Raw genomic sequence first — 22,235 nt, 5'->3', positions numbered from 1 at the left:
TTAGCCTAATCCTGAATAACTCCGACCTTTCTGGCGATCCTGATTTTCTTCCTGGAGGAAACGCAGCGCGTCCGGAGCTTTGATTTCTTCCCTGCCTGGCCCGTGCATGCACAGGGGGGCCGCAGGGGAACATGGGACCCCGAACTGCCCCATTTCCACGATTCCGAACCTGATGAAGTTTTACGTGTCTCCATGCACGGTCCAGCCCACTTACCGAACTCCGGAGTCAGGTTTTGATCTCCATCCGTGCAAGGCTCCCTTGCAGCCTTTGGGACTCCTGGGAAGGTTCAGCCTAAGGCTCGCAGCGAGGGGGGCGGACGAGGGAGACCAGAATTGGACTCTGTAGGAACGGCGGACGCACTTTCAGCCTTTTCTGCAAAACGCTACGCGCCTCTCTCGACCTGGTGAAAGGGCGCATGCTCAGTTCCCTCCTGAAGCGGGAGCGGGTGAGTGCTGCCCTGCCTGTCAAATGGCTACCCCAGGAGCCCCCTGGTGGATCCTGCGCGCAACGCTAGATGGACGCTGTAAGGGCGTAGGGGAGATCATCATGTTCCATGTGGGCCTGGGATGATTCAGTGAAGGAAAGCTAGTATCCACAGCAAAAGACAAGACTCCTTTTAAGAGAAGATGGCCCCGATGCATCAGCCTAGAGCAGGGGTAGGCCACCTTGGCTCTTTTCTTTTATGACTCGTGGACTTCCAACTCCCAGAATTCCTGAGCCAGCCATGGCTCAGCTTGGAAACCTCTCCCTTTCCCCTCAGCATGGCTGGCTCAGGAATTCTGGGAGTTGGAAGTCCACGAGTCATTAAAAGAGCCAAGGTGGCCTACCCCTGGTCTAGAAGTTCTAAGTCTGTCAAGCTAAGTCTGTCCAGTTTTGGTCACCGCGATGTAAAAAAGATGTTGAGACTTTAGAAAGAGTACAGAGAAGAGCAACACAGATGATTAGGGGACTGGAGGCTAAAGCATCTAAGGAACGGCTGCTGGAATTGGGTATGTCTAGTTTAATGAAGAGAAGGACGAGGGGGGACATGATAGCAGTCTTCCAATATCTCAGGGGCTGCCACAAAGAAGAGGGAGTCAAGCTATTTTCCAAAGCGCCTGAAGGCAGGACAAGAAGCAACGGGTGGAAGCTAATCAAGGAGAGAAGCAATCTAGAACTAAGGAGAAACTTCCTGACAGTGAGAACAATTAACCAGTGGAACAACCTGCCTCCAGAAGCGGTGAATGCTCCAACACTGGAAGTTTTTAAGAAGAAACTGGACAGCCATTTGTCCGAAATGGTATAGGGTTTCCTGCCTGAGCAGGGGGTTGGACTAGATGACCTTCAAGGTCCCTTCCAACTTTATTATTATTATTATTATTATTATTATTATTATTATTATTATTATTATTATTATTATTATTATATTATAAGCCCCACTACACCCTGCTGATAAAAAAAACTGGATTGGAAACCTACTTGGCACAATTGACCTTTAGCTGGCAGACGTTGTGAATTGTCAGTCTGAGGGAGGCGGGAAAAGGGTTAACATTCCACATGTTAGCCCTGAAGGAAGATTGTGGGTGCCCTTTCCTCAGTGAGGTGGTCAAAGTTGATGACGAAGTGGATGGACCGCCAATCCATGGTGCTCTAGATGCTTGCCACTTTTTCTCAATTGATAAAGAGATCGTAGGTCATGGAAAAAGTCCTCATACAGAGTTCATTTCTAGGAATATTGGTGAAGAGGCCAACCATCCTGGCTGGAAACGTGCCTATTTGCAGATAGGGGGATGGATGGCTACATTCCAGCCCTTTTGTCTCTTCAATAGATGAGTCACTTTTTTCAGTTCCTAGAAATTCAAAGTCAAAGCCTATAATAGGAGCTATGTATCCTGAAGCTCCTGGTCATGGTAAAGAAGGCAGAGAAACTGAAATGTTTCTTATCTCTTCTCCAAAATCCAGCTGCTAAGACAAGGTCCCAAGACCTCCTCAGATTCAGGCTGCCTACCAAGGCTGTCTTCTCTGGCCCTCTGCCCATGGACAGAATACACCTTTGAGCCAGTTCTGCAAAGCCAGTCCAGTGGTCTAGAGCAGACATGTCAAACACAAGGCCCGGGGGCCGGATGCGGCCCACGAAGTGGTTTCATATGGCCCGCCAAGCCATCCTGGAAACAGTGAGAGAACGGCCCCCGCTGCCTTGGCCCTGGCTGGCCGGGAGCCAATGTACGATTTTGTGATGGCCGTCTATGCTGAAACGTATTCAATCTTAGCTCCACAAGGCTGTCTAGAAACAGCGAGGAACCAGCCCCTGCCGTGTCGGCCCTGCCCCGTGGGTGCATGCTGGGGAGGTATCACCCTTTGTGAGGAATGAAGAAATGGACCATGCCTTGGCGCTTGCCCCAGTCCCACCCCCTTCTGCCAGAGACCCTCAGATCTGTCCCACTTCTGCCCAGGCCCCCACAGGCACCCTTGAAGCGAATGATGTAGAGCTGGCCACACCCACTCCATCCACGCCCACCCAGGCCACACATCCCTGCCCCCCCCCCCCGAGGGCAACCGCAATGCTGATGCGGCCCTCAATGAAATTGAGTTTGACACCCCTGGTCTAGAGGCCTCATGGAAGAGTCCCAATCCTGGAGTCCTATTTGCCAGTTTTCCTCTATTCTACAAAGTCAACATGGCCCAACCAAATGTCTTCCCACACCAGCTGTCCCAGTGAGAAAAAAAATCTCGACTTGTAAGAATGAGGATGTAAGCATCTGCACACATTCACAGGTATAAAAATCACCATTCGTTATGTTTTCATTCAACTACCTAACTGGCCATGATGGATTTAAAAGAGGGACTGNCAGTTTTCCTCTATTCTACAAAGTCAACATGGCCCAACCAAATGTCTTCCCACACCAGCTGTCCCAGTGAGAAAAAAAATCTCGACTTGTAAGAATGAGGATGTAAGCATCTGCACACATTCACAGGTATAAAAATCACCATTCGTTATGTTTTCATTCAACTACCTAACTGGCCATGATGGATTTAAAAGAGGGACTGAGACTGTGAGGTGTACAGGTAGACCTTGGCTAAGGAACGGAATTTGGATGATAATTTCCATCACTAAGTGATGCAGTCGTAAAGCGTGACATCGCATAAGCCAAGGCTTTTCAACCAGTGGTACGGGTACCACCTGTGGTACATTGGCACCTGGCAGGTGGTACGCGACCATCCTAGAAAAGTGGTAGCGGGGGAGGGGAATGGGAGCGCCGCTGGGTGGGCAGGCGTCTTGCTCGGCTGTGCCTTGGGGGCCACTTTTTTCAGTGCCATTGTAACTTCGAACAGTCACTAAGCGAACTGTTGTAAGTCGAGGACTACCTGTACTTTATCACTTTTTTCCTTCTTTTTTTTTTTGCTCATCAAGTTTTTGACACCTTGCTAGGCGACTGGTGGTACTCGGATATTGCCATATCCTAAAAGTGGTACAATGGGTGAAAAGGTTGAAAAGCCCTGGCATAAGCCAATCCCAATGTTGGGAAGGTACCAGCGCTTTACCTGCTGTCCATTAATAAAGAAAAAACAACAGAGGAAGTCCCACGGAAGATTTAAAAGACAGACCAGGGTTTGTTAAGAGTAAAAAATATTGTTGTATACTCGTACAAATAACAATATACTTGCCGTAGAAATACTATAATATAGCATAGATGGTCAATAATATATAGTATAATAATAGTATATTATAGAGAACATTGTATAGTACAAATATATACTAAAAATCTATTATGACAAAACAAACATAGAAAGAACTTACAAATTGTTTGTATGTTTTAATTTTGTATCTTGGATATTTTTTTCAAAATAAAACGTCCCCACAGCCCTTATAGGAAGACAGAAAACCTGAACTGTCTAGAATCCAGTACTTTTGATGGATGTTTTCAGCTCAAATTAATCAAACTGGCTAGGGTTTAAAAAGAACCCATGACAAATTGGTGGCAGTGGTGGGATCGGCTCATGAGTCAAGGGACTCATTATGTACTGTGTATGAAAACAAATTTTAGCTGCCAAAGAAAGAGAATTTGGCCCTCACAGACTGCAAGATTTTGCAAGAAACAGCCAACATTTTAGATGAAGCAATCGGGCGTCTCATTGGAGCCTTCCAAAGACAAGCAGGTACGTAAAAGGTAGAACAGCCAGAAAAAGGGCTTGGCCCAGATACTTGGCCCAATACCAGAACAGAAATACTGAGGCAACAGCAAGAGGTATCAGATAACCACTAATAAAGTTGTGGGTTTGTTTGTTTTTTACCTAAAAGAGGGCTGAAGAATAATGCCAGAATTGTGTTTGATATTTTGGAATATTTGAAACAATGAAAAACAATCAGGAATATTTCTACATGCAGAGTAGGCCTTTGACTATTTGAACTTAGCAAAAAACCACAAGCAGGATTAGGGATGTACATGAAAGGCAATTTATGCGTGCATATCTAAGGAGGACTTCAATTTATTTGGAATATTATTCAAATGATCCTTGCGCGAGACTTTAGATGACCGCCAGCAGTCCTCGGCTTTAGTGATCGTTCAAAGACAGCAGCACTGAAAAGTGACTTATGGCCATTTTTCACACTTTGCGACTGTTGCAATATCCTCACGGTCACCTGATTAAACTTCCGATGCATCGGCAACCGACTCATAATGGTTGCAGTGTCCCGAGGTCATGCGATCCTCCTTTTGTGACCTTCGGACAAGCAAAATCAATGGGGAAACCAGATTCGTTTAACAAAGGGTGTTACTAACTTAACGACAGCAACGATTCACTTAACAAAATGTGGACAAGAAAAGTTGTAAAATGGGGCAAAACTCAGCAACGGTCTCGCTTAGCAACAGCTTGGGGGCTCAATTGCAGCCACAAATCACGTATGTTTCTACTGAAGCTCTTTCCCACACTTCACTTATTGATAAGGTTTCTTCCGTGTGTGAATACTTTGGTAGGAGCTAAGAGCATAACTCAAATACTTTGGCTATCTAATGAGAAGGAAGGACTCACTGGAGAAGGGTCTAATGCTGGGAAAGATTGAGGGCAATAGAAGGAGGGGACGGCAGAGAATGAGGTGGCTGGACGGAGTCACTGAAGCAGTAGGCGTGAGCTTAAATGGACTCCAGAAGATGGTAGAGGACAGGAAGACCTGGAGGAACGTTGTCCATGGGGTCGCAATGGGTTGGACACAACTTCGCAATTAACAACAACAACAAGAGCATAATGCCACCTAAAGCCCTTTCCTCACTCCATGCATTGATGTGGTTTTTTCCCCCTTGTATGGATCCTTTTATGGGAAATGAGATGACAACTCTTCCTAAAGCCCTCTCCACATTGCACACATTTATACGGCTTCTCAACTGTGTGGATCCTTTTGTGGGAATTAAGACTACCGCTACAAGCAAAGGTCTTTCCACACGCCATGCATGGATATGGCCTTTCTCCTGTGTGGATCCTTTTATGGGTGGTAAGAGCAGACTTCCACCTGAAAACCTTCCCACACTCCATACATGGATACGGCTTCTCTCCTGTGTGGACCCTCTTGTGGGAATTAAGAGTACTGCTACACGTAAAGGTCTTTCCACACTCCGTGCATTTGTAAGGTCTTTCTCCTTTATGAATCCTTTGATGTCTTATAAGAGAGCTGTAATAGCAGAAGGTCTTTCCGCACTCCATGCATTGACATGTCTTCCTTGCTATGTGGATCCTCTTGTGAGAATTAAGATTGATATAAGTAAAAGTCTTTCCATACTCCATGCATTTATATGCTCTTTCCCCCATATCGATGCTTATATGGTTAGGAAGCCAACTGACCCGAGGGAAGCCTTTTTTAATTCCACTTTGTGATCGGCTTGTCTCATCACTCTTCAGCTGCATCTGATCTGCAAACTTCCTTTTTCCCTCTTTTGAATGGACCGCTTGGCATTGATCCTTGTCATTCTTATTCTCTTGCCCATTAAAGCCTTGGAAAAAAAAAGAAAAAAAAAACTGTATCAAGAACAGGGGGGAAAAAAATCAAAGCTTTTCTTCTGAAATTTAGCCAAAGAATCATCAATATAATTTGGCTGTTTTATTGGCAAATATGAAGATTCCAAACTAAGATTTTAGAAAAGGCTCATTTCCAAGCGGATCTCTGATGATCCTCATATAAAGGGATTGGATCACATCGCAACCAACGTAATACACAACCCTGATCTAATCTTTGACCTGGGACTATTCCCTGGTGCCACAAACTCCTGAAGTGCATTGGACACTGTATCATGCTAGGTCAACAACATAACTCACCAGCTCCCCAACTTCAATGAAATTCTCATCTCCAGTTCTCTGCGGAGCAGAATCTTTCAAAGCCAAGGGGAATTTCTGGATGGCAATAGCTCCCCACCCTCAACTTAGGCTGATGCCAAATTCAGTACACGTGGGCACATCTCTAAAAAGGGAACATCCCTCTCAGGGCTCATCCATTCTTGGTTATAGCAGCTCAGGGCCATTGGGGACCCAGTGACAAGGTTCACGAGTGAATACTGAAACCCGGAAGGCTGGATCTTCCTCAACAGAGGCCACACCATCCCTGCATGCAGCCTCTCCCTCAGATTCTGGCTAATATCTTCTATGGCAGTGTTTCTCAACCTTGACAATTTTAAGGCATGTGGACTTCAACTCCCAGAATTCCACAGCCAGCAATGCTGGCTGTGGAATACTGGGAGTTGAAGTCCACATGCCTTAAAATTGCCAAGGTTGAGAAAGACTGTTCTATGGCATGGAAATGAATATTTTCTATTTTATGAGCAGAAAGCATTTTTAAAAAATAATTTCCATTAAAAAGGGAGGCTGATGCTAAACTCAGTACACAAGTGGACACATCTCTAAAAAGGGAACTTCATCCAGTTCTTGGTTATAGCAGTTCACGCCCATTGGGGAGCCAATGACCAGGTTCACGAGTGAATACCAAACCCTGGTAGACAGAACCTTGGTCAACAGAGGCCACACCATCCCTATGTGCAGCCTGACCCTCAGATTTTTGCTAATATCTTCCATGGCCTGGAAATGAGTATTTTGTATTTTATGAGCAGAAAGCATTAAAAAAAAACCTTTATGTAAAAAAAGGGAGGATATGAAGTTTTCCAACTTTTCTTCCAATAAATTTCCTTCTTCCATAAAGTCAGTTTGGTCAAACAGTTAAGGCACTAGAAACTGGGTGACTGGGAGTACTAGTTCTGCTATAGGCATGAATGCTGGCTGGGCGACTTTGGGCCAGTCTCCCTCAGCTCAACCCAGGTTACAAGGTTCTTCTTGTGGGGAAAACAGAAAGAGGAAGGAATATTGGGGTTTGTCCGCTAGCTTTATTATTTATAAAAAATAATGGCATGTTATAAATAAGTGATTTTTTAAAAATAAAAAATAACATCTAAGCCCCCCATCCCATGACTTCCCTATGTTTCCGAGCACAGATAGGGATTCTTACCCAGAGAAGCCAGATTCCTGGAATTCTCTAGCATCACTTCTCCATGGAGCGCTTTTTGATCAATATTCTGCTGAGACCACTCCTCCTTGGAGAAATACACAGCCACTTCCTCAAAAGACACAACAATGATTTTTTTAAAATCAGAAATAACATCTAAGGCCCCCCCCCATGACTTCTGTACGTTTCTGAGCACAGACAGGGATTCTTACCCAGAGAAGCCAGATTCCTGGAATTCTCCAACATGACTTCTCCGTGAAGCGCTTTTTGGGCAGGGTCCAGCTGAGACCACTCCTCCTTGGAGAAATACACGGCCACTTCCTCAAAAGACACAACATCCTGAACAAGAAAATAAGTTTTTTTTATTAACAGATAATCCCAAGAATAATTTGACCATCTTCTTCTACTAATTTAAGGAAAGCGACCCAGTGAACAAAATGGGCATCTTCTGCAAAATTCAGAGTGAGATCTCACCGCTTTTGGCTGACGGCACAACTGAAGCACATTGGATCAAGTTGGTGGTATTTGGAATGCCTTTCAGTGTAGCCAACTAAAAGTTTTTTTGATCAATTGGTAGTTGGGTCTTAAATCCACTACTTATCAGTGGCTCAAATTCTTCCTTTGGTGGGCAATGCAAAATACTGGCAAAACCCACCTGACATTTTTGCCAATGGCTTACTTTATCCAGTGAGGAACCAACGTGCCCTAACTCCACAGCTTGATGAAGGTGTTGGAAGAGCTTGTAATAGTGTGTGTTTATGGGAATTCTCAATCACCGGGTCATGGTTGTCCCAAATATGTTTTTCAAAAGGCAAAAAAAAAAAGATACATATTTTTTTATAATGGTATGTGAGAATGACCCCGGAGACAGAAGGAAGATCTCCATCTGAGACAATTTCTGGTCAATGAAATCTGAGCCTGAAGCAGGTTGGTGGAGAAAGTTTATTCTAACAGAGGGATAGAATCAAGATCACGTGAAGTATTAATACCACTCTACAATGCCTTGGTAAGGCCACATTTGAATACTGCATTCAGTTTTGGTCAACGCGATGTAAAAAAGATGTTGAGACTCTAGAAAGAGTACAGAGAAGAGCAACAAAGATGATTAGGGGACTGGAGGCTAAAACATATAAGGAAAGGTTGATGGAATTGGGTATGTCTAGTTTAATGAAGAGAAGGACGAGGGGGGACATGATAGCAGCGTTCCAATATCTCAGGGGCTGCCACAAAGAAGAGGGAGTCAAGCTATTCTCCAAAGCACCTGAAGGCAGGACAAGAAGCAACGGATGGAAACTAATCAAGGAGAGAAGCAACCTAGAACTAAGGAGAAACTTCCTGACAGTTAGAACAATTAACCAGTGGAACAACCTGCCTCCAGAAGCGGTGAATGCTCCAACACTGGAAGTTTTTAAGAAGAAACTGGACTGCCATTTGTCTGAAATGGTATAGGGTTATCTGCCTGAGCAGGGGGTTGGGCTTGATAACCTCCAAGGTCCCTTCCAAACTTTTATATTATTATTATTATTATTATTATTATTATTATTATTATTATTATTATTAGTAGTAGTAGTAGTAGTAGTAGTAGTAGTAGTATATGATGGGAAGAGATAGGTGGGTTAGCTGTGTGTATATTTTCAATGACCTGATCTAAACTTTGTCTTGCTTAGAAACAGCAATATTAGACATTAAACTTGAGAACAAAATAAAACCCCTCCAAGATTCATGGATATGTATCAGTGTTTCTCCTCCTACCTGAGGCAGAGGTTCAAGCACTCTTTCAGCTCCACCAGAAAGAGGAGGGGATCCTAAAAAAAAAAAAAAAACAAACAAACAAGGACAGCTTTCTATTCTCTGTGAGACAGAAAATGGTGGGAGCATATTTGTTAAATAGAGAGATTACAATCAAGAGGAGAGAAAGAATCATCTGGATGTCCAAACCTCACATCATATGAAAGAGCTTCTCTTACCTGGCATGGTGTCTCGACTTTGATCTTTCTGGAAGCTTTCCATGAACTGGAGCTCTTGAGAGGGTTTGGGTGAATCTTTCCTCTCCTTGGGATACTCAGCCACAGCTTCTAAAGATTTCTAGACATGAGGTGGCATGACCAAGAAGGGAAGAGCACAGAGATAGAAATGAATTATCAATATTAAGCCCTCATTCTAGCAGACCCCAATGTCCATCACTATAGTTCAGACATGTCAAACACAAGGCCCGGGAGCCGGATGCGGCCCGCAAAGTGGTTTCATGTGGCCCGCGAAGCCATCCTGGAAACAGTGAGGAAATGGCCCCTGCTGCCTTGGCCCTGGCCCAGGCTGGCTGGGAGGAAGCCAATGTACAATTTTGTGGTGGCTATCTATGCTGAAACACATTCAGTCTTAGCTCCATAATGCCGTCTGGAAACAGTGAGGAACCAGCCCCTGCCGCGTCAGCCCTGCCCCCTGGGTGCATGTTGGTGAGGTGTCACCCTTTGTGAGGAATGAAGAAATGCACCATCGCCTGGAAGTGGCCAGCAAATGGCCCTCGCCTACTTCACATATCCGGCTTGATGGGCTCTGGCGGAGGGGTTTTGGCAGGTAAGTGCAGCTGGGTACCCCCTTGGGGAACTGGGGCTGGGCTTGGTGTCACGGGTGCTCGAGGGCCAGGCTGGGCATTTGACCTCTGCTGTCCAGGGCTCCCGGCAGCCCGCACCACCATCCAGCCCCCCCCTGCATGGCCTGAGAGGAACATTGAGGCTCCTCCAGTGGACCATGCCTTGGCACTTGCCCTGGTCCCACCCCCTTCTGCCAGAGACCCTCAGATCTGTCCCACTCCTGCCCAGGCCCCCACAGGCACCCTTGACGCGAACGATGTAGAGCTGGCCACGCCCACCCAGTAGGCCACACCTACTCCATCCACCCCCACCCAGTAGGCCGCCCCCCCTGAGGGCAACTGCGGTGCTGATGCGGCCCTCAATGAAATTGAGTTTGACACCCCTGCTATAGTTGGAAAGTGAAAATGGAACCACTGCCCAAATACAACCTCTGGAAGAAGGATGAATCAACTGGCCTTAGGAGTTCACAATCCTTCAAAAGTGCTAGAGAGGCAATTCAGACAGCTCCCCTTTAGAGTTGCAATGATTACATTCTCACACCTGCAGACCTTCTTGCATCTTTTCCTCCTCCTGGTTCAGCAAGAAGCCTTCGGCCAGGGCCACCGCCTGGGAACTGGTCTCCGCTCCACACTCCCGCACCCATTTTGCCATCTTTGGTGGAAGGACAGTTAGGAACTGCTCCAGGAGCACCAGGTCCAGCATCTGGGCCTTTGTGTGTATTTCTGGCTGCAGCCACTGACGGCAAAGGCGGTGAAGCTGAGTGCAAACATCTCGGGGTCCCCTCCCCTCCTGGAACTGCACTTTTCTGAAGTGACAGCATTGGACCTCTGAACTGTTGGCTTCCTCTTCTTGGCTCTTCTGCCCAGGACTTGCCCCATTCATCTCAAAGCTCCAAGGTTGAGCAAGTGAAGGGCCTTTTCCAATATCTGCATCTGCTCGGCTTTGTCCCTCCATATTCTCTCTGGTCTCTAATCCAGCTCCAAAATGGACTGATCTCGCCAGATCTTACTAATCACAGGAGGTCCGGCCAAATCTCCTAAGGCCAATCAGCCCTTTTCCCTCACAAGATATTTCAGTCTTCAGAGGAAGCAGCTTACATATCTGAAATACAGAGCGTTCAATAGGGTGATAAATATGGATACTGAGCATTCTCCTCCTATTCCTCAAAACAAATAAATAAATCCAAATAAGAAACCCACAAACATTTAGAAGTGTTATGTGCTCCTGGCTATTTTCCTTCATGACCAGAGGCAAGCTCGCCTGACGAACAACCAGCCAAGACACAGTGAAGAGAAGCTTTCAAAGCTTGGTTTTCTCCAAAGTTTCAACCCAAAATATTCCCTTCTTTATACAGCCCTGTCCCAGCTGCCACATCCCTCCTCTTTCCCCATTGGCTGAGGTACTATGAGGTTACACTCTTTCCGTCCGCTTTTTACACATTTCCTGCTAACATATTAAATCATATTCACATATACAATAATAGTAAGAAAAATCAGACATTTAAATGGTTATTTTGAGCTCTGTGGATACTTATGTCCCCCTTTTAGAACAATAGGTTCTTTCCTGTTTTTCAATTCAGTGTGCCTTTCCTCTTATCTTATCTTATCTTATCTTATTCAGCTTGTTTTCCTCTTACAGCTGTTTTTTTTAATAGTTTGTCTTCTTCCTTTTTTTCACTCTAAGTCCCATCTAATTTTTGCCTACGTGTTTATCTTACTTCCCTTATGTTATCCTTTCCTGATTCCCGCCCTTTGTACTTGTTTTTCTATTCAATTAGTTTCCATTGTATTGTAGGTTTAACTGTCTCATATTGATACATATTTATCAGAAGGAAGGGGTAACTTCTTAGGAAGACCGACTACTGCAGGAAATTCAGGAGAGCCATTACAGATCAGCTTCTATCAAGGACTCAAAATATTGGATACATACATGTAGAAAAGTTTTAAGATTCCTATTACCTACCTATTTATTCAAATAATTTCAATGGCTGCTTGCAAAGTAAAAAACAACAACAACTTCTGCACCATCCGAATCCTAAACCTCTCGGCTCATAAACAGATGAGTGGCTATCTAAACCAGGGGTAGTCAACCTTGGCTCTTTTATGACTCGTGGACTTCAATTCCCAGAATTCCTGAGCCAGCTTAGCTGGCTCAGGAATTCTGGGAGTTGAAGTCCACGAGTCATAAAAGAGCCAAGGTTGACTACTCCTGATCTAAACCAATGCAATAATTAAATCAATATTTGAACTTCCAATCTGGCCCCCTGGGGAAACTCCGGAAGTAAACCATTATCCAACGCACACTTAGAACTAACACCTGAGTGAATAAACAAACCATCTGTGCTTTTAACACGATGTTTTGATCCAGGCACCTCCTTGTAATGTAACTTCTGTCCAGGAATCAAAAGACGGACTTCGAGGCAGAAATCTATCGTTTTGCAAAGCCGACCTCTCCCCCCCCACCTCCTGCAGAGGCTTTCCAGAGGAAACGGAGGTTACACGTCTCACTCTTTTTTCTGGCGATCCCGATTTTTTTTCCCCCTCCCTAAGGGCAGAGCCGGTGGGCCCGGAGCTTTGCTTTCTCCCCTGCTTATCAAATCATGCATGCAGAGAGGCGGCGGCGGAACATGGGACCCCGGGATCCCTCCTTCTCACAACTGCGAAACTGATGGAAGTTTTGCACGTATCCGTGCACGGCTCGAGCACACGAGAGAAAAGCCCCCCTCCCCCCAACTCACTAAACTCCGGAGTCACGTCTGCATCTCCATCCGTGCAAGGCTCCCTTGCAGCTTCTTGGACTCCTGGAAAGCCTCAGCCTAAGGCTCGCAGCAGGAGGGGGCGAGGAGCAAAATCGGACACCGGAGGAAAGACGGAACCCACGAATAGCGTCTCTTGAGCCCGGGAAAGAGCCAGGCGCATGCTCACTTCCTTCGGAAGCTCTCTTCCAACTGCTACCGAGGGAGCCCCCTGGTGGATCCTGCGCCCAGTGCCAGAGGACCTGGAAAGGGAGAGGGCTTCATGTTCCATGGGGCCCTGGGATGATGAGCATTGGAGTAGAACGGGGGTCTTCAAACTTGGCCCTTTTAGGACTGGTGGACTTCAACTCCCAGAATTCCTCAGCCAGGCACAAGTTTGAAGACCCATTCAGTAGAAGGAAAAGGTCCCACTTATATTGCCTGTTTAGAGAGGAGGTGGTCTCTCCGGCAGGCGGCAGTTTTTAGATTTTCCTCTTTTCAATGTCTAAGAACCATCATGTGATCTTATGAATAATAATAATAATAATAATAATAATAATAATAATAATAATAATAATAATAATAATAATAATAATAATAATAACAACAACAACAATAAATAACAACAACAACAACAATAAAGTTGGAAGGGGCCTTGGAGGTCATCTAGTCCAACCCCCTGCTCAGGCAGGTAACCTTATACCATTTCGGACAAATGGCTGTCCAGTCTCTTCTTAAAAACCTCCAGTGTTGGAGCGTTCACCGCTTCTGGAGGCAGGTTGTTCCACTGGTTAATTGTTCTCACTGTCAGGAAGTTTCTCCTTAGTTCTAGGTTGCTTCTCTCCTTGGTTAGTTTCCACCCGTTGCTTCTTGTCCTGCCTTCAGGCGCTTTGGAGAATAGCTTGACTCCCTCTTCTTTGGGGCAGCCCCTGAGATACTGGAACACTGCTATCATGTCCCCCCTCGCCCTTCTCTTCATTAAACTAGACATACCCAATTCCAGCATCCATTCCTTATATGTTTTAGCCTCCAATCCCCTGACCATCTTTGTTGCTCTTCTCTGTACTCTTTCTAGAGTCTCAACATCTTTTTTACATCGTGGTGACCAAAACTGGATGCAGTATTCCAAGTGTGGCCTTACCAAAGCATTGTAAAGTGGTATTGATACTTCAGGTGATCTTGATTCTATCCCTCTGTTAATGCAGCCTAGCACTGTGTTGGCCTTTTTGGCAGCTGCAGTATACGGTGGCTCATATTTAAGTGATTGACTCCATATAAATATGAGAAAATCTCTGTGGAGGCTCAAAAGTTGCTTTCCTCAAGAGCAGCTTCTCTGAAGGGTCTGTAGAGATTCCCAGAGGCATTAAAAAATAGCAAAATCCTGTCAGCAAAATCCTAAAGGAAAAGAAACAGGAGCTTCTCTTTGAAACACAACTTTGGGTCTTGTGGTGATGGGCAAACTCAGCCCTGAAGCAATAGCCTGGCAGAGACCCCGGATGGGAAATTGCGGATTAGGAAAATTTGGATTGATTTTTCTTTTTATTACAGCTGTCTTGTCAAATTCATGCCTCTGGGTGGCTAAGAGCGGGTGGAAACACCAAAAGGCAACCCGCAAGCATAAAAACAATCCTGAGGAAAAAAAAATATGATGAAAAAGTGGCATCAAAAGAAAACAAGTTCCAAAATGGAGAAAAAGCTCAAACTTTGTGGACCTTTTAGAAATTTTACCTCAAAACAAGGGGCCATGATGGAGAAATGAAGAATGGGAGAACAAAATCTCATATGTGACCAGAGAAAAAGTAGAATTACAAAATAAAAGAAGGCAAATACTGAAAACTAAATATAAAGCTCAAATAACATGATGTTTTTGTTGTGTTGGTTGTGCTTTATTGCAGTGGTGGCGAACCTATGGCATGGGTGCCAGAGGCTGCTCTCAGAGCCCTCTCTGTGGGCACGCGTGCCGTTGCCCCAGTCCTAGGCCCTCCGCCGTGTGCAAAAAAAAAAGGTTCAATCAATCAGCTAATTTCAACTTCTCGTGGGAAAAAAAAATATCTTGCAAAGTTGGAATTGATTGATTGAACGTTTTAGTCTCACCCAGTCTGCTGTTACCACCACAGCCATGCCCACCCAATGGGCCACGCCCACCCAATGGGCCAAACCTACCCAGCACCCAACGATGCATAAGTGGGTTTTGGGTTGCAGTTTGGGCACTCAGTCTCTAAAAGGTTCACCATCACTGCTTTATTGGGTTAAATGGTCAGGCATGTTTTGGTAAAGTTGCATGGATATCCATTTTGTTGGAAAAAACAATGGTTGGAAACTGATCCAAGAGAGAAGCAACCTGGAATTAAGGAGAAAGTTCCTAACAGTGAGGACAATTAACCAGTGGAACAGAAATCATGGACACTCCATCACTGAAGGTTTTTAAGAAGAGACTGGACAGTCACTTATCTGAGATGGTATAGGTTCTCCTGCTTGAGCGGGGGGGGGGGGGCTGGACTAGAAGACCTCCAAGGTCCCTTCCAGCTCTATTCTATTCTATGTACAGAAGCTCTGTTTCCTTTTTCTGCTTTCAGTTGCTACAATGAGTTTGTGCTCCTCTAAATAAAGTTCTTACAATTTCTCTTGTGGGAGGTTGGATTATTGCTTTAGTAGCGGACCATTTGGTTGGTGTGGTTGGGTTTTTTTGGTACACTTCTAGTTTGCCATTGTGGTTTTTCCGATCAGGATATCCAGGAAAGGTAATGAGTTGTTGCTTTCTTCTTCTCTGCTAAGCTGGATTCCTTTGAAGATGTTGTGGATGGTTTTGTGAGTTTTTTCTAATCGGCCTATATATCTGATCCACATTTTGGGTTGTGTTTGTGGAAATGCTATCGCTTCAGGACTTATAGCAGAGGACGTAGTGCGACTTCTGGGGTAACCGCAAAATTGTTATCTAATCAATTTTATTTAAATCAAATTTAAACTTTTCCTCAGCCCTTGTCATAATGTAGAAAGGTATACAGTAATATGGACCTAGTGCTTGAAAACGGTTTCTTGCACGCACATTTCAGGGTCTTATCATTCCGGCTCCTTTTCTGAGAGGAATTCTTCATCCTGAAGATCTTTCCACACACCATACATTGATATGTAAGGTCCCAGTCCCTTGCTTGAACTTGAGATACCATGTCAATCTAATCAGAGACTTCTTGATCAAGCGGCACTTTATTTGATCAAATCAAGCAGCTGGGTGGCCAACAATCTGGGACACTGGCAGAGTTACATCCAGAAGTGCCACACCTTAGAAAGTTGGTAACATTGCTTTCTAAACTTTGTTAGCCAATGAAAATCAGACAACAGAGCCATTACATCATAAAGAAGACATCAGTCATTCCTGTACACTCCCTTATTCCCTCCTTCAATATATTGCATCTATGTACATGTTTCCCACGCTTGCATGAAATTTCTCTGGTGCAAAAGCCGATTACAAAAAGCAAGAAAGCAACAGTTAGACTAAACAATTTCCTTTTGCTCCAGAACCCTTCAGATATATATATATATATATATGACAAGTGTCTCAAGTAATGAGAAGCCTCTGACTGAAAAAAGTTCCATGCTTTTTGCATACTTGTTGATTCCCACATTTTGAGTTGTACTAAAGCTTTAACTAGCAAAACCCCATTAACCTCCTGGCACAAACCCTCTTAGGGGAACACTCCAGAAGCCAGAATTAACAAACCACCATCCACTGCACTGTATATAGAACTAATGTGAAAAAAAACATCTATGCTTCGATATGATGCGTTGATTCGGGCACATCCTAGAAACACATTTCCCACTTTTAATCTAATCCTGTCTTTTTCAAAATTGTCCAAGTGAAAACGTGTGGTCTTAAAAACTCCAGGAACTTACACTGGCCAAGCTTAAAAAAACACTGGCCTTTTTACGATGTAAAAAAGATGTTGAGACTCTAGAAAGAGTACAGAGAAGAGCAACATAGATGATTAGGGGACTGGAGGCTAAAACATATGAGGAATGGTTGATGGAAAAACTGATGTCTAGTTTAATGAAGAGAAGGACGAGGGGGGACATGATAGCAGTGTTCCAATATCTCAGGGGATGCCCCAAAGAAGAGGGAGTCAAGCTATTCTCCAAAGCGCCTGAAGGCAGGACAAGAAGCAACGGGTGGAAACTGATCAAGGAGAGAAACAACCTAGAACTAAGGAGAAACTTCCTGACAGTTAGAACAATTAACCAATGGAACAACCTGCCTCCAGAAGCAGTGAATGCTCCAACACTGGAGGTTTTTAAGAAGAGACTGGACAGCCATTTGTCTGAAATGGCATAGGGTTTCCTGCCTGAGCAGGGGGTTGGACTAGATGACCTCCAAGGTCCCTTCCAACTTTATTATTATTATTAACCCAACACATAGTGTGTGAATGATGCACTTCAGCCACAGGTGCATCTCAGTCCCCCAACATTTTCCTTATTTACCTGCCGGCCGAGCCAGCTGGGGATAGTGGGGAAAGGTGGAAAAGCAGGAAACCGAATTTCAGTCCTTGCGCACCGGGCACCCAACTCCTTCCACATGGGGTCCCAGCCTTGCATGCAAAAGCAGCAGGAGGGACTTCGATAGATCGCTTCTCTCCACCTAGGAAGGGGGGGAGAGGGAAACCCCTTCTGAAAACCAAGAAATTTTGCAGGAAATTGCCCAGGAGTCAAGACTGACTTGGAAGCACAAACCTCTGTTTTGCAAAGCCAACCTATTCTCCCCCTCCACATGTAGGGTTTTCCCCAATGACATGGAGGGTAAATGGTTCCCCCCTTTCTGGCGATCCTGATTTTTTCTTCCTAGGGCAGTGGTGGCGAAACTATGGCACGCGTGCCAGAGGCGGCACTCAAAGCTCTCTCTGTGGGTACACCTGCTACCGCCGCCGCCAGCTCACGCAGGTTCATTAGGCCGCTGCTGGCGCCCGGAGCGGCAGCCCCACCCAGCACAAAGGAGGCGAAGCAGCTGGCTAGCAAGCTCAAGTAGAGGTGGTAGAGCAGTCCCCCATGTGCTCGCTGGCCTGTGTGTGAGGGGGCTGATGGTGTCAGGCAGCAGCCGTCCATGCCTCGCCTTGTCCCACAGCAATGGCACCCCCGCCCTACCCCACAGGACGAGCCTCCTGCCCACTGCCCCACCCACCAGAGACCCCCCTGGATCTCCCTCAATCCTGCCCAAACCCCACAGGCATCCCCCCTCACGAGCAACATCAAGATGGTCACGCCCAGTCAGCCGTGACCACCGCAGCCACGCCCATGCCCACGCCCACCCCCCTGAAGGCACCACAGTGCTGATGCGGCCCTGGCACTTTGCGATAAATAAGTGGGTTTTGGGTTGCGGTTTGGGCACTTGGTCTCTAAAAGGTTCGCCATCACTGTCCTAGGAGCAACGCGGCAGGTCCGGAGTTCTGCTTTCTGCCCTGCCTGGCCCAAGACCCCCCACTCTCTGAACTTCGATTCACGTCTGGATCTCCGTTCGCTGAAAACTTCCCTGCAGCCTCTGGAAAGGTTCAGCCTAAGAAAGCTCACAGCGAAAGGGAGCAGAATCGGACAAGATAAAAAAAAGGCGGACTCGCTCCCAGCCTTTTCTGAAACTCTTGCTTCGGGCACCACATGTTATCTCTTGAGTTGGAAAAAGAGCAAGGCGCATGCTCAGTTCCCTCATGAAGCGGGACGGGTGAGGGCTGCCCGGTTTTTCCAACGGTCTACGGGGGAGCCCCCTGCTGGATTCTGCGCATAATGTCAGAAGTCTCTGTGAGGGGAGATCATATTCCAGTGGTGGCATACCTATGGCACGCGTGCCAGAGGTGGCACTCAGAACTCTCTGTGGGCATGCGGGCCATGCCCCGGAGATGGCAACCGTCCCTCTTCAACCAGCCGCTCGCTAACTCGCCGAGGTCCCACGTGGCCGGATGCATCCCAGCACCCATGCGCTCGCTGGCCTCTGTGTGCGGGGGCTGATGGTGTCAGGCAGCAGCTGCCCCGGCCCCTGCCTCACCTTGCCCTGTGACAATGGCACCCCTGCCCTGCCTCGCCTCGCAGGACGAGCCTCCTGCCCACCACCCTACATGCCAGAGACCCCCTGGATCTCCTCCAACCCTGCCTGGCCCCCATAGGCGTCCCTCCCCATGAGCAACATCGAGGTGATCACGCCCACCTTGGCCACACCCACCCAGTCTGCCATGACTACCACAGCCATGCCCACCCAGTGGGCCATGCCCACTTGGCACCCGGCGATAAATAAGTGGGTTTTGGGTTGCAGTTTGGGCACTCGGTCTCTAAAAGGTTCACCATCACTGTCATATTCCATGCAGTTTTGGGATGGGCATTGGAATAGAAGCACCCCTCTAGCATTGTTTATCTAAAAAGGTGGTCTCCTCTCCACCAGGCAGCAGTTTCAAGATTTTCCTCTTTTCAGTGTCTAAGAACTATCTGTGACCTGGTGAACAGTGAGAAAACCTCTGTGGAGATTGAAAAGGCCCTTTCCTCAAGAACAGCTTCTCTGAAGGATTGTAGAAATACGAGTCCCCCCCCTCAAATGACCAAAATCCTGTCAGAAATAGCAAGGCAGTCAAAAGATGAGAAATAGGAACCTCTTTCTGAAACCCAGCTTGTGTCTTGTAGTTGTTGGCAAACTCAGGGAATGAGAGCGTAGGAAAATTAAGATTTATATTGATGGTTATTTAGTAGTTCCAAGTATTGCAGCCGTCCTTCTCAAATTCGTGCCTCTGAGTAGCCAAGGAGGGTTGGAAGCACCAAGAGGCAACCTGTAATAATGAGAACAATTCTGAAGAAAAGATCTTGATGAAAAAGAGGCATCAAAACAAAACAAGTCCCAAAATGGAGAAAAAGCTCACACTCGTGGATGTTTTAGAAATTTTACCTCAAAACAAGGTGCCATGATGGAGAATGGGAGAAAGCGTTTCGTCCTTGACTGGAGAAAAAGTGGAATTGCAAAATGAAGGAAGTCAAATGCTGAAAAGTAAATACAAAGCTCAAATACCACGAGGCAAAAGAAAAGACAACAATGGTTTTATTTTTTAGGTGTTGTGTAGGGAAAATGCAGCAGGAAATACGGTAGAAACTTAAGACTTTTGAAATAAGACAGTACTTTTTTTCTTGACAAAAGAAATGAAGATTTAACTGATTTGAAGAGATTAGTCTGCATTTGGCAGTGCAACAAAGAAAGAGATTTAGCCACAATGAACAAAAGAAAGTGAATGGGAGGAAACTTAAGAAGCAGGTTTTTTTATAAAAAAAATGGAGTTAACTTGTCTCTTGTCAAAAGCATTGTTCTTTTTAGCTTATTTCTTTACCTATCAAAGTTTCTTCTAAATTACTACCTAATTTTATCAGGCTTCCCTAATGAAAAAATTGACTATAATGGCCATAGAAACAAAATCGGTGCCTTTTCCAGTCCCTCCCAGAGCCATCAAGGTCTAGTATTTGGATTATTACTCAAAGGGTCCTCGCATGAGATTTTAGATGATTACAGGCAGTTCTTGACTTACAACAGTTTGTTTAGTGAAAAACTAAAGTTCAAACAGCACTGAAAAAAAGCGACTTATCACAATTTATCACACTTATGACTGTTGCAGCAGCCTCAGGGTCATCTGATCAAACTTCAGGTGTTTAGCAATGGACTCATATTTATGACTGGCAGTGTCCCCAGGTCATGTCAGCAGCTTTTCACCCTTCTGACAAGCAAAGTCAGTGGGGAACCCAGATTCAATTGACAATTGTGTTATTAACTTAACAGCGGTGATTCACTTAACAACTATGGCAAGCAAAATTAGAAAATGGGGCAAAACACAGTTAACAATGGTCTCGCTTAGCAACAGAAATGTTGAGCTCAACTGCAGTCATAAGCCGAGAACTACCTGCATTTCTATTGAAGCTCTTCCGACAGTTTCTGTATTGATGTAACTTCTCCTGTGAGTAGATCCCTCTATGCCAGTGGTTCTCAACCTGTGGGTCGGGACCCCATTTGGGGTCGATCGACCATTTCACGGGGGTCACCAAGCAAGGCTGTCCGCCATTTTTCCCCCTTTTCCGGCAGGTGCCTTACCTCCCTTGGGCTGGGCCAGCTGGTGGTCGGCCTGCTCCGTCTCTGCCACTTGCCAGCTACGCCTCAGCCGGCGCAGGGGGCGGAACCACGCATGTGCAGCGCTCCCGGGCAGGGAAAGTCCTCGACTTACGACCGGTTTAGTCCTCAACTTACGAGCGGTTTAGTCCTCGACTTACGACCGGTTGGGGTCGCGGCATTAAAAAGGTTGAGAACCACTGCTCTATGCCAAATAAGAATGTAACTCCTTGAAAAGCTCTTTCCATACCCCATGCATTGATAACGGGTTTTCTCCTGTGTGGATCCTCTTATGGGAATATAAGTAACTGCTATAAGTAAAGGTCTTTCCACATTCTATGCACTGATATGGTTTCTCCTGTGTGGATCCTTTTATGCACAGTCAGAGTTTTACTCTCAATAAAGATCTTCCCACATTCACTACACTGATATGGTTTTTCGCCTGTGTGGATCCTCTTGTGGGAATTAAGATTACTGCTACGAACAAAGGTTTTCCCACACTCCATGCATTAATATAGCTTTCCCCCTGTATGAATAACCCTATGGTGAATCAGATACCTACTATTGCTAAGCCTTTTCCCATACTCCATGCATTGATACAGCTTCTCCTATATGAATGCTTTTGTGGGCAGTAAGTTCACTATTGCACATAAAGCCCTTTCCACATTCCACACATTTATATGGCTTCTCTCCTGTGTGGATCCTCTTGTGGAAATTTAGTTGATTGGTATAAAGGTCTTCCCACATTCACTACACTGATACGGCTTCTCCCGTGTGGATCCTTTTGTGGACAGTCAGAGTTCTTCTCTCGCTAAAGCTCTTCCCACATTCATTACACTGATATGGTTTTTCGCCCGAGTGGGTCCTTTTATGGCTAGTCAGAATGCTACTCAATCTAAAACTCTTCCCACACTCCATGCATTGATATGGTTTCTCCCCTGTGTGGATGCTTTTATGGATAGTCAGAGTTCTACTCTCACTAAAGCTCTTTCCACATTCCACACATTTATATGGCTTCTCTCCTTTGTGTATCCACTTGTGATAACTAAGTTGACTGTTATAAGCAAAGGTTTTTCCACACTCCTTGCATTGATATGGCTTCTCCCCTGTGTGGATCCTTTTATGGACAGTTAGAGTTCTATTTGTACTAAAACTCTTCCCACATTCACTACATTGATACGGCTTTTCACCTGAGTGGGTCTTTTTATGGCTAGTTAGAATGCTACTCAATCTAAAACTCTTCCCACACTCCATGCATTGATATGGTTTTTCCCCTGTGTGGATGGTTTTATGAGCAGCAAGATTACTATTATGAGTAAAGGTCTTTCCACACACTGTGCATT

General features: G+C 45.6%; 1 pseudogene; it reads right to left on the bottom strand.

Annotated features, from left to right (window-relative positions):
• Positions 1-5,245: 5,245 nt before the first annotated feature.
• Positions 5,246-22,235, bottom strand: part of LOC107298949 — a 17,609-nt pseudogene continuing 619 nt past the window's right edge.

Source organism: Protobothrops mucrosquamatus, unplaced genomic scaffold (assembly GCF_001527695.2).
Source record: "Protobothrops mucrosquamatus isolate PMUCROS unplaced genomic scaffold, P.Mucros_1.0 scaffold4390, whole genome shotgun sequence".
In the NCBI taxonomy this organism is placed as follows: domain Eukaryota; kingdom Metazoa; phylum Chordata; class Lepidosauria; order Squamata; family Viperidae; genus Protobothrops; species Protobothrops mucrosquamatus.
The sequence above is the reverse complement of the archived record's forward strand: the minus strand, read 5'-3'. Positions and strand labels throughout refer to the sequence as shown.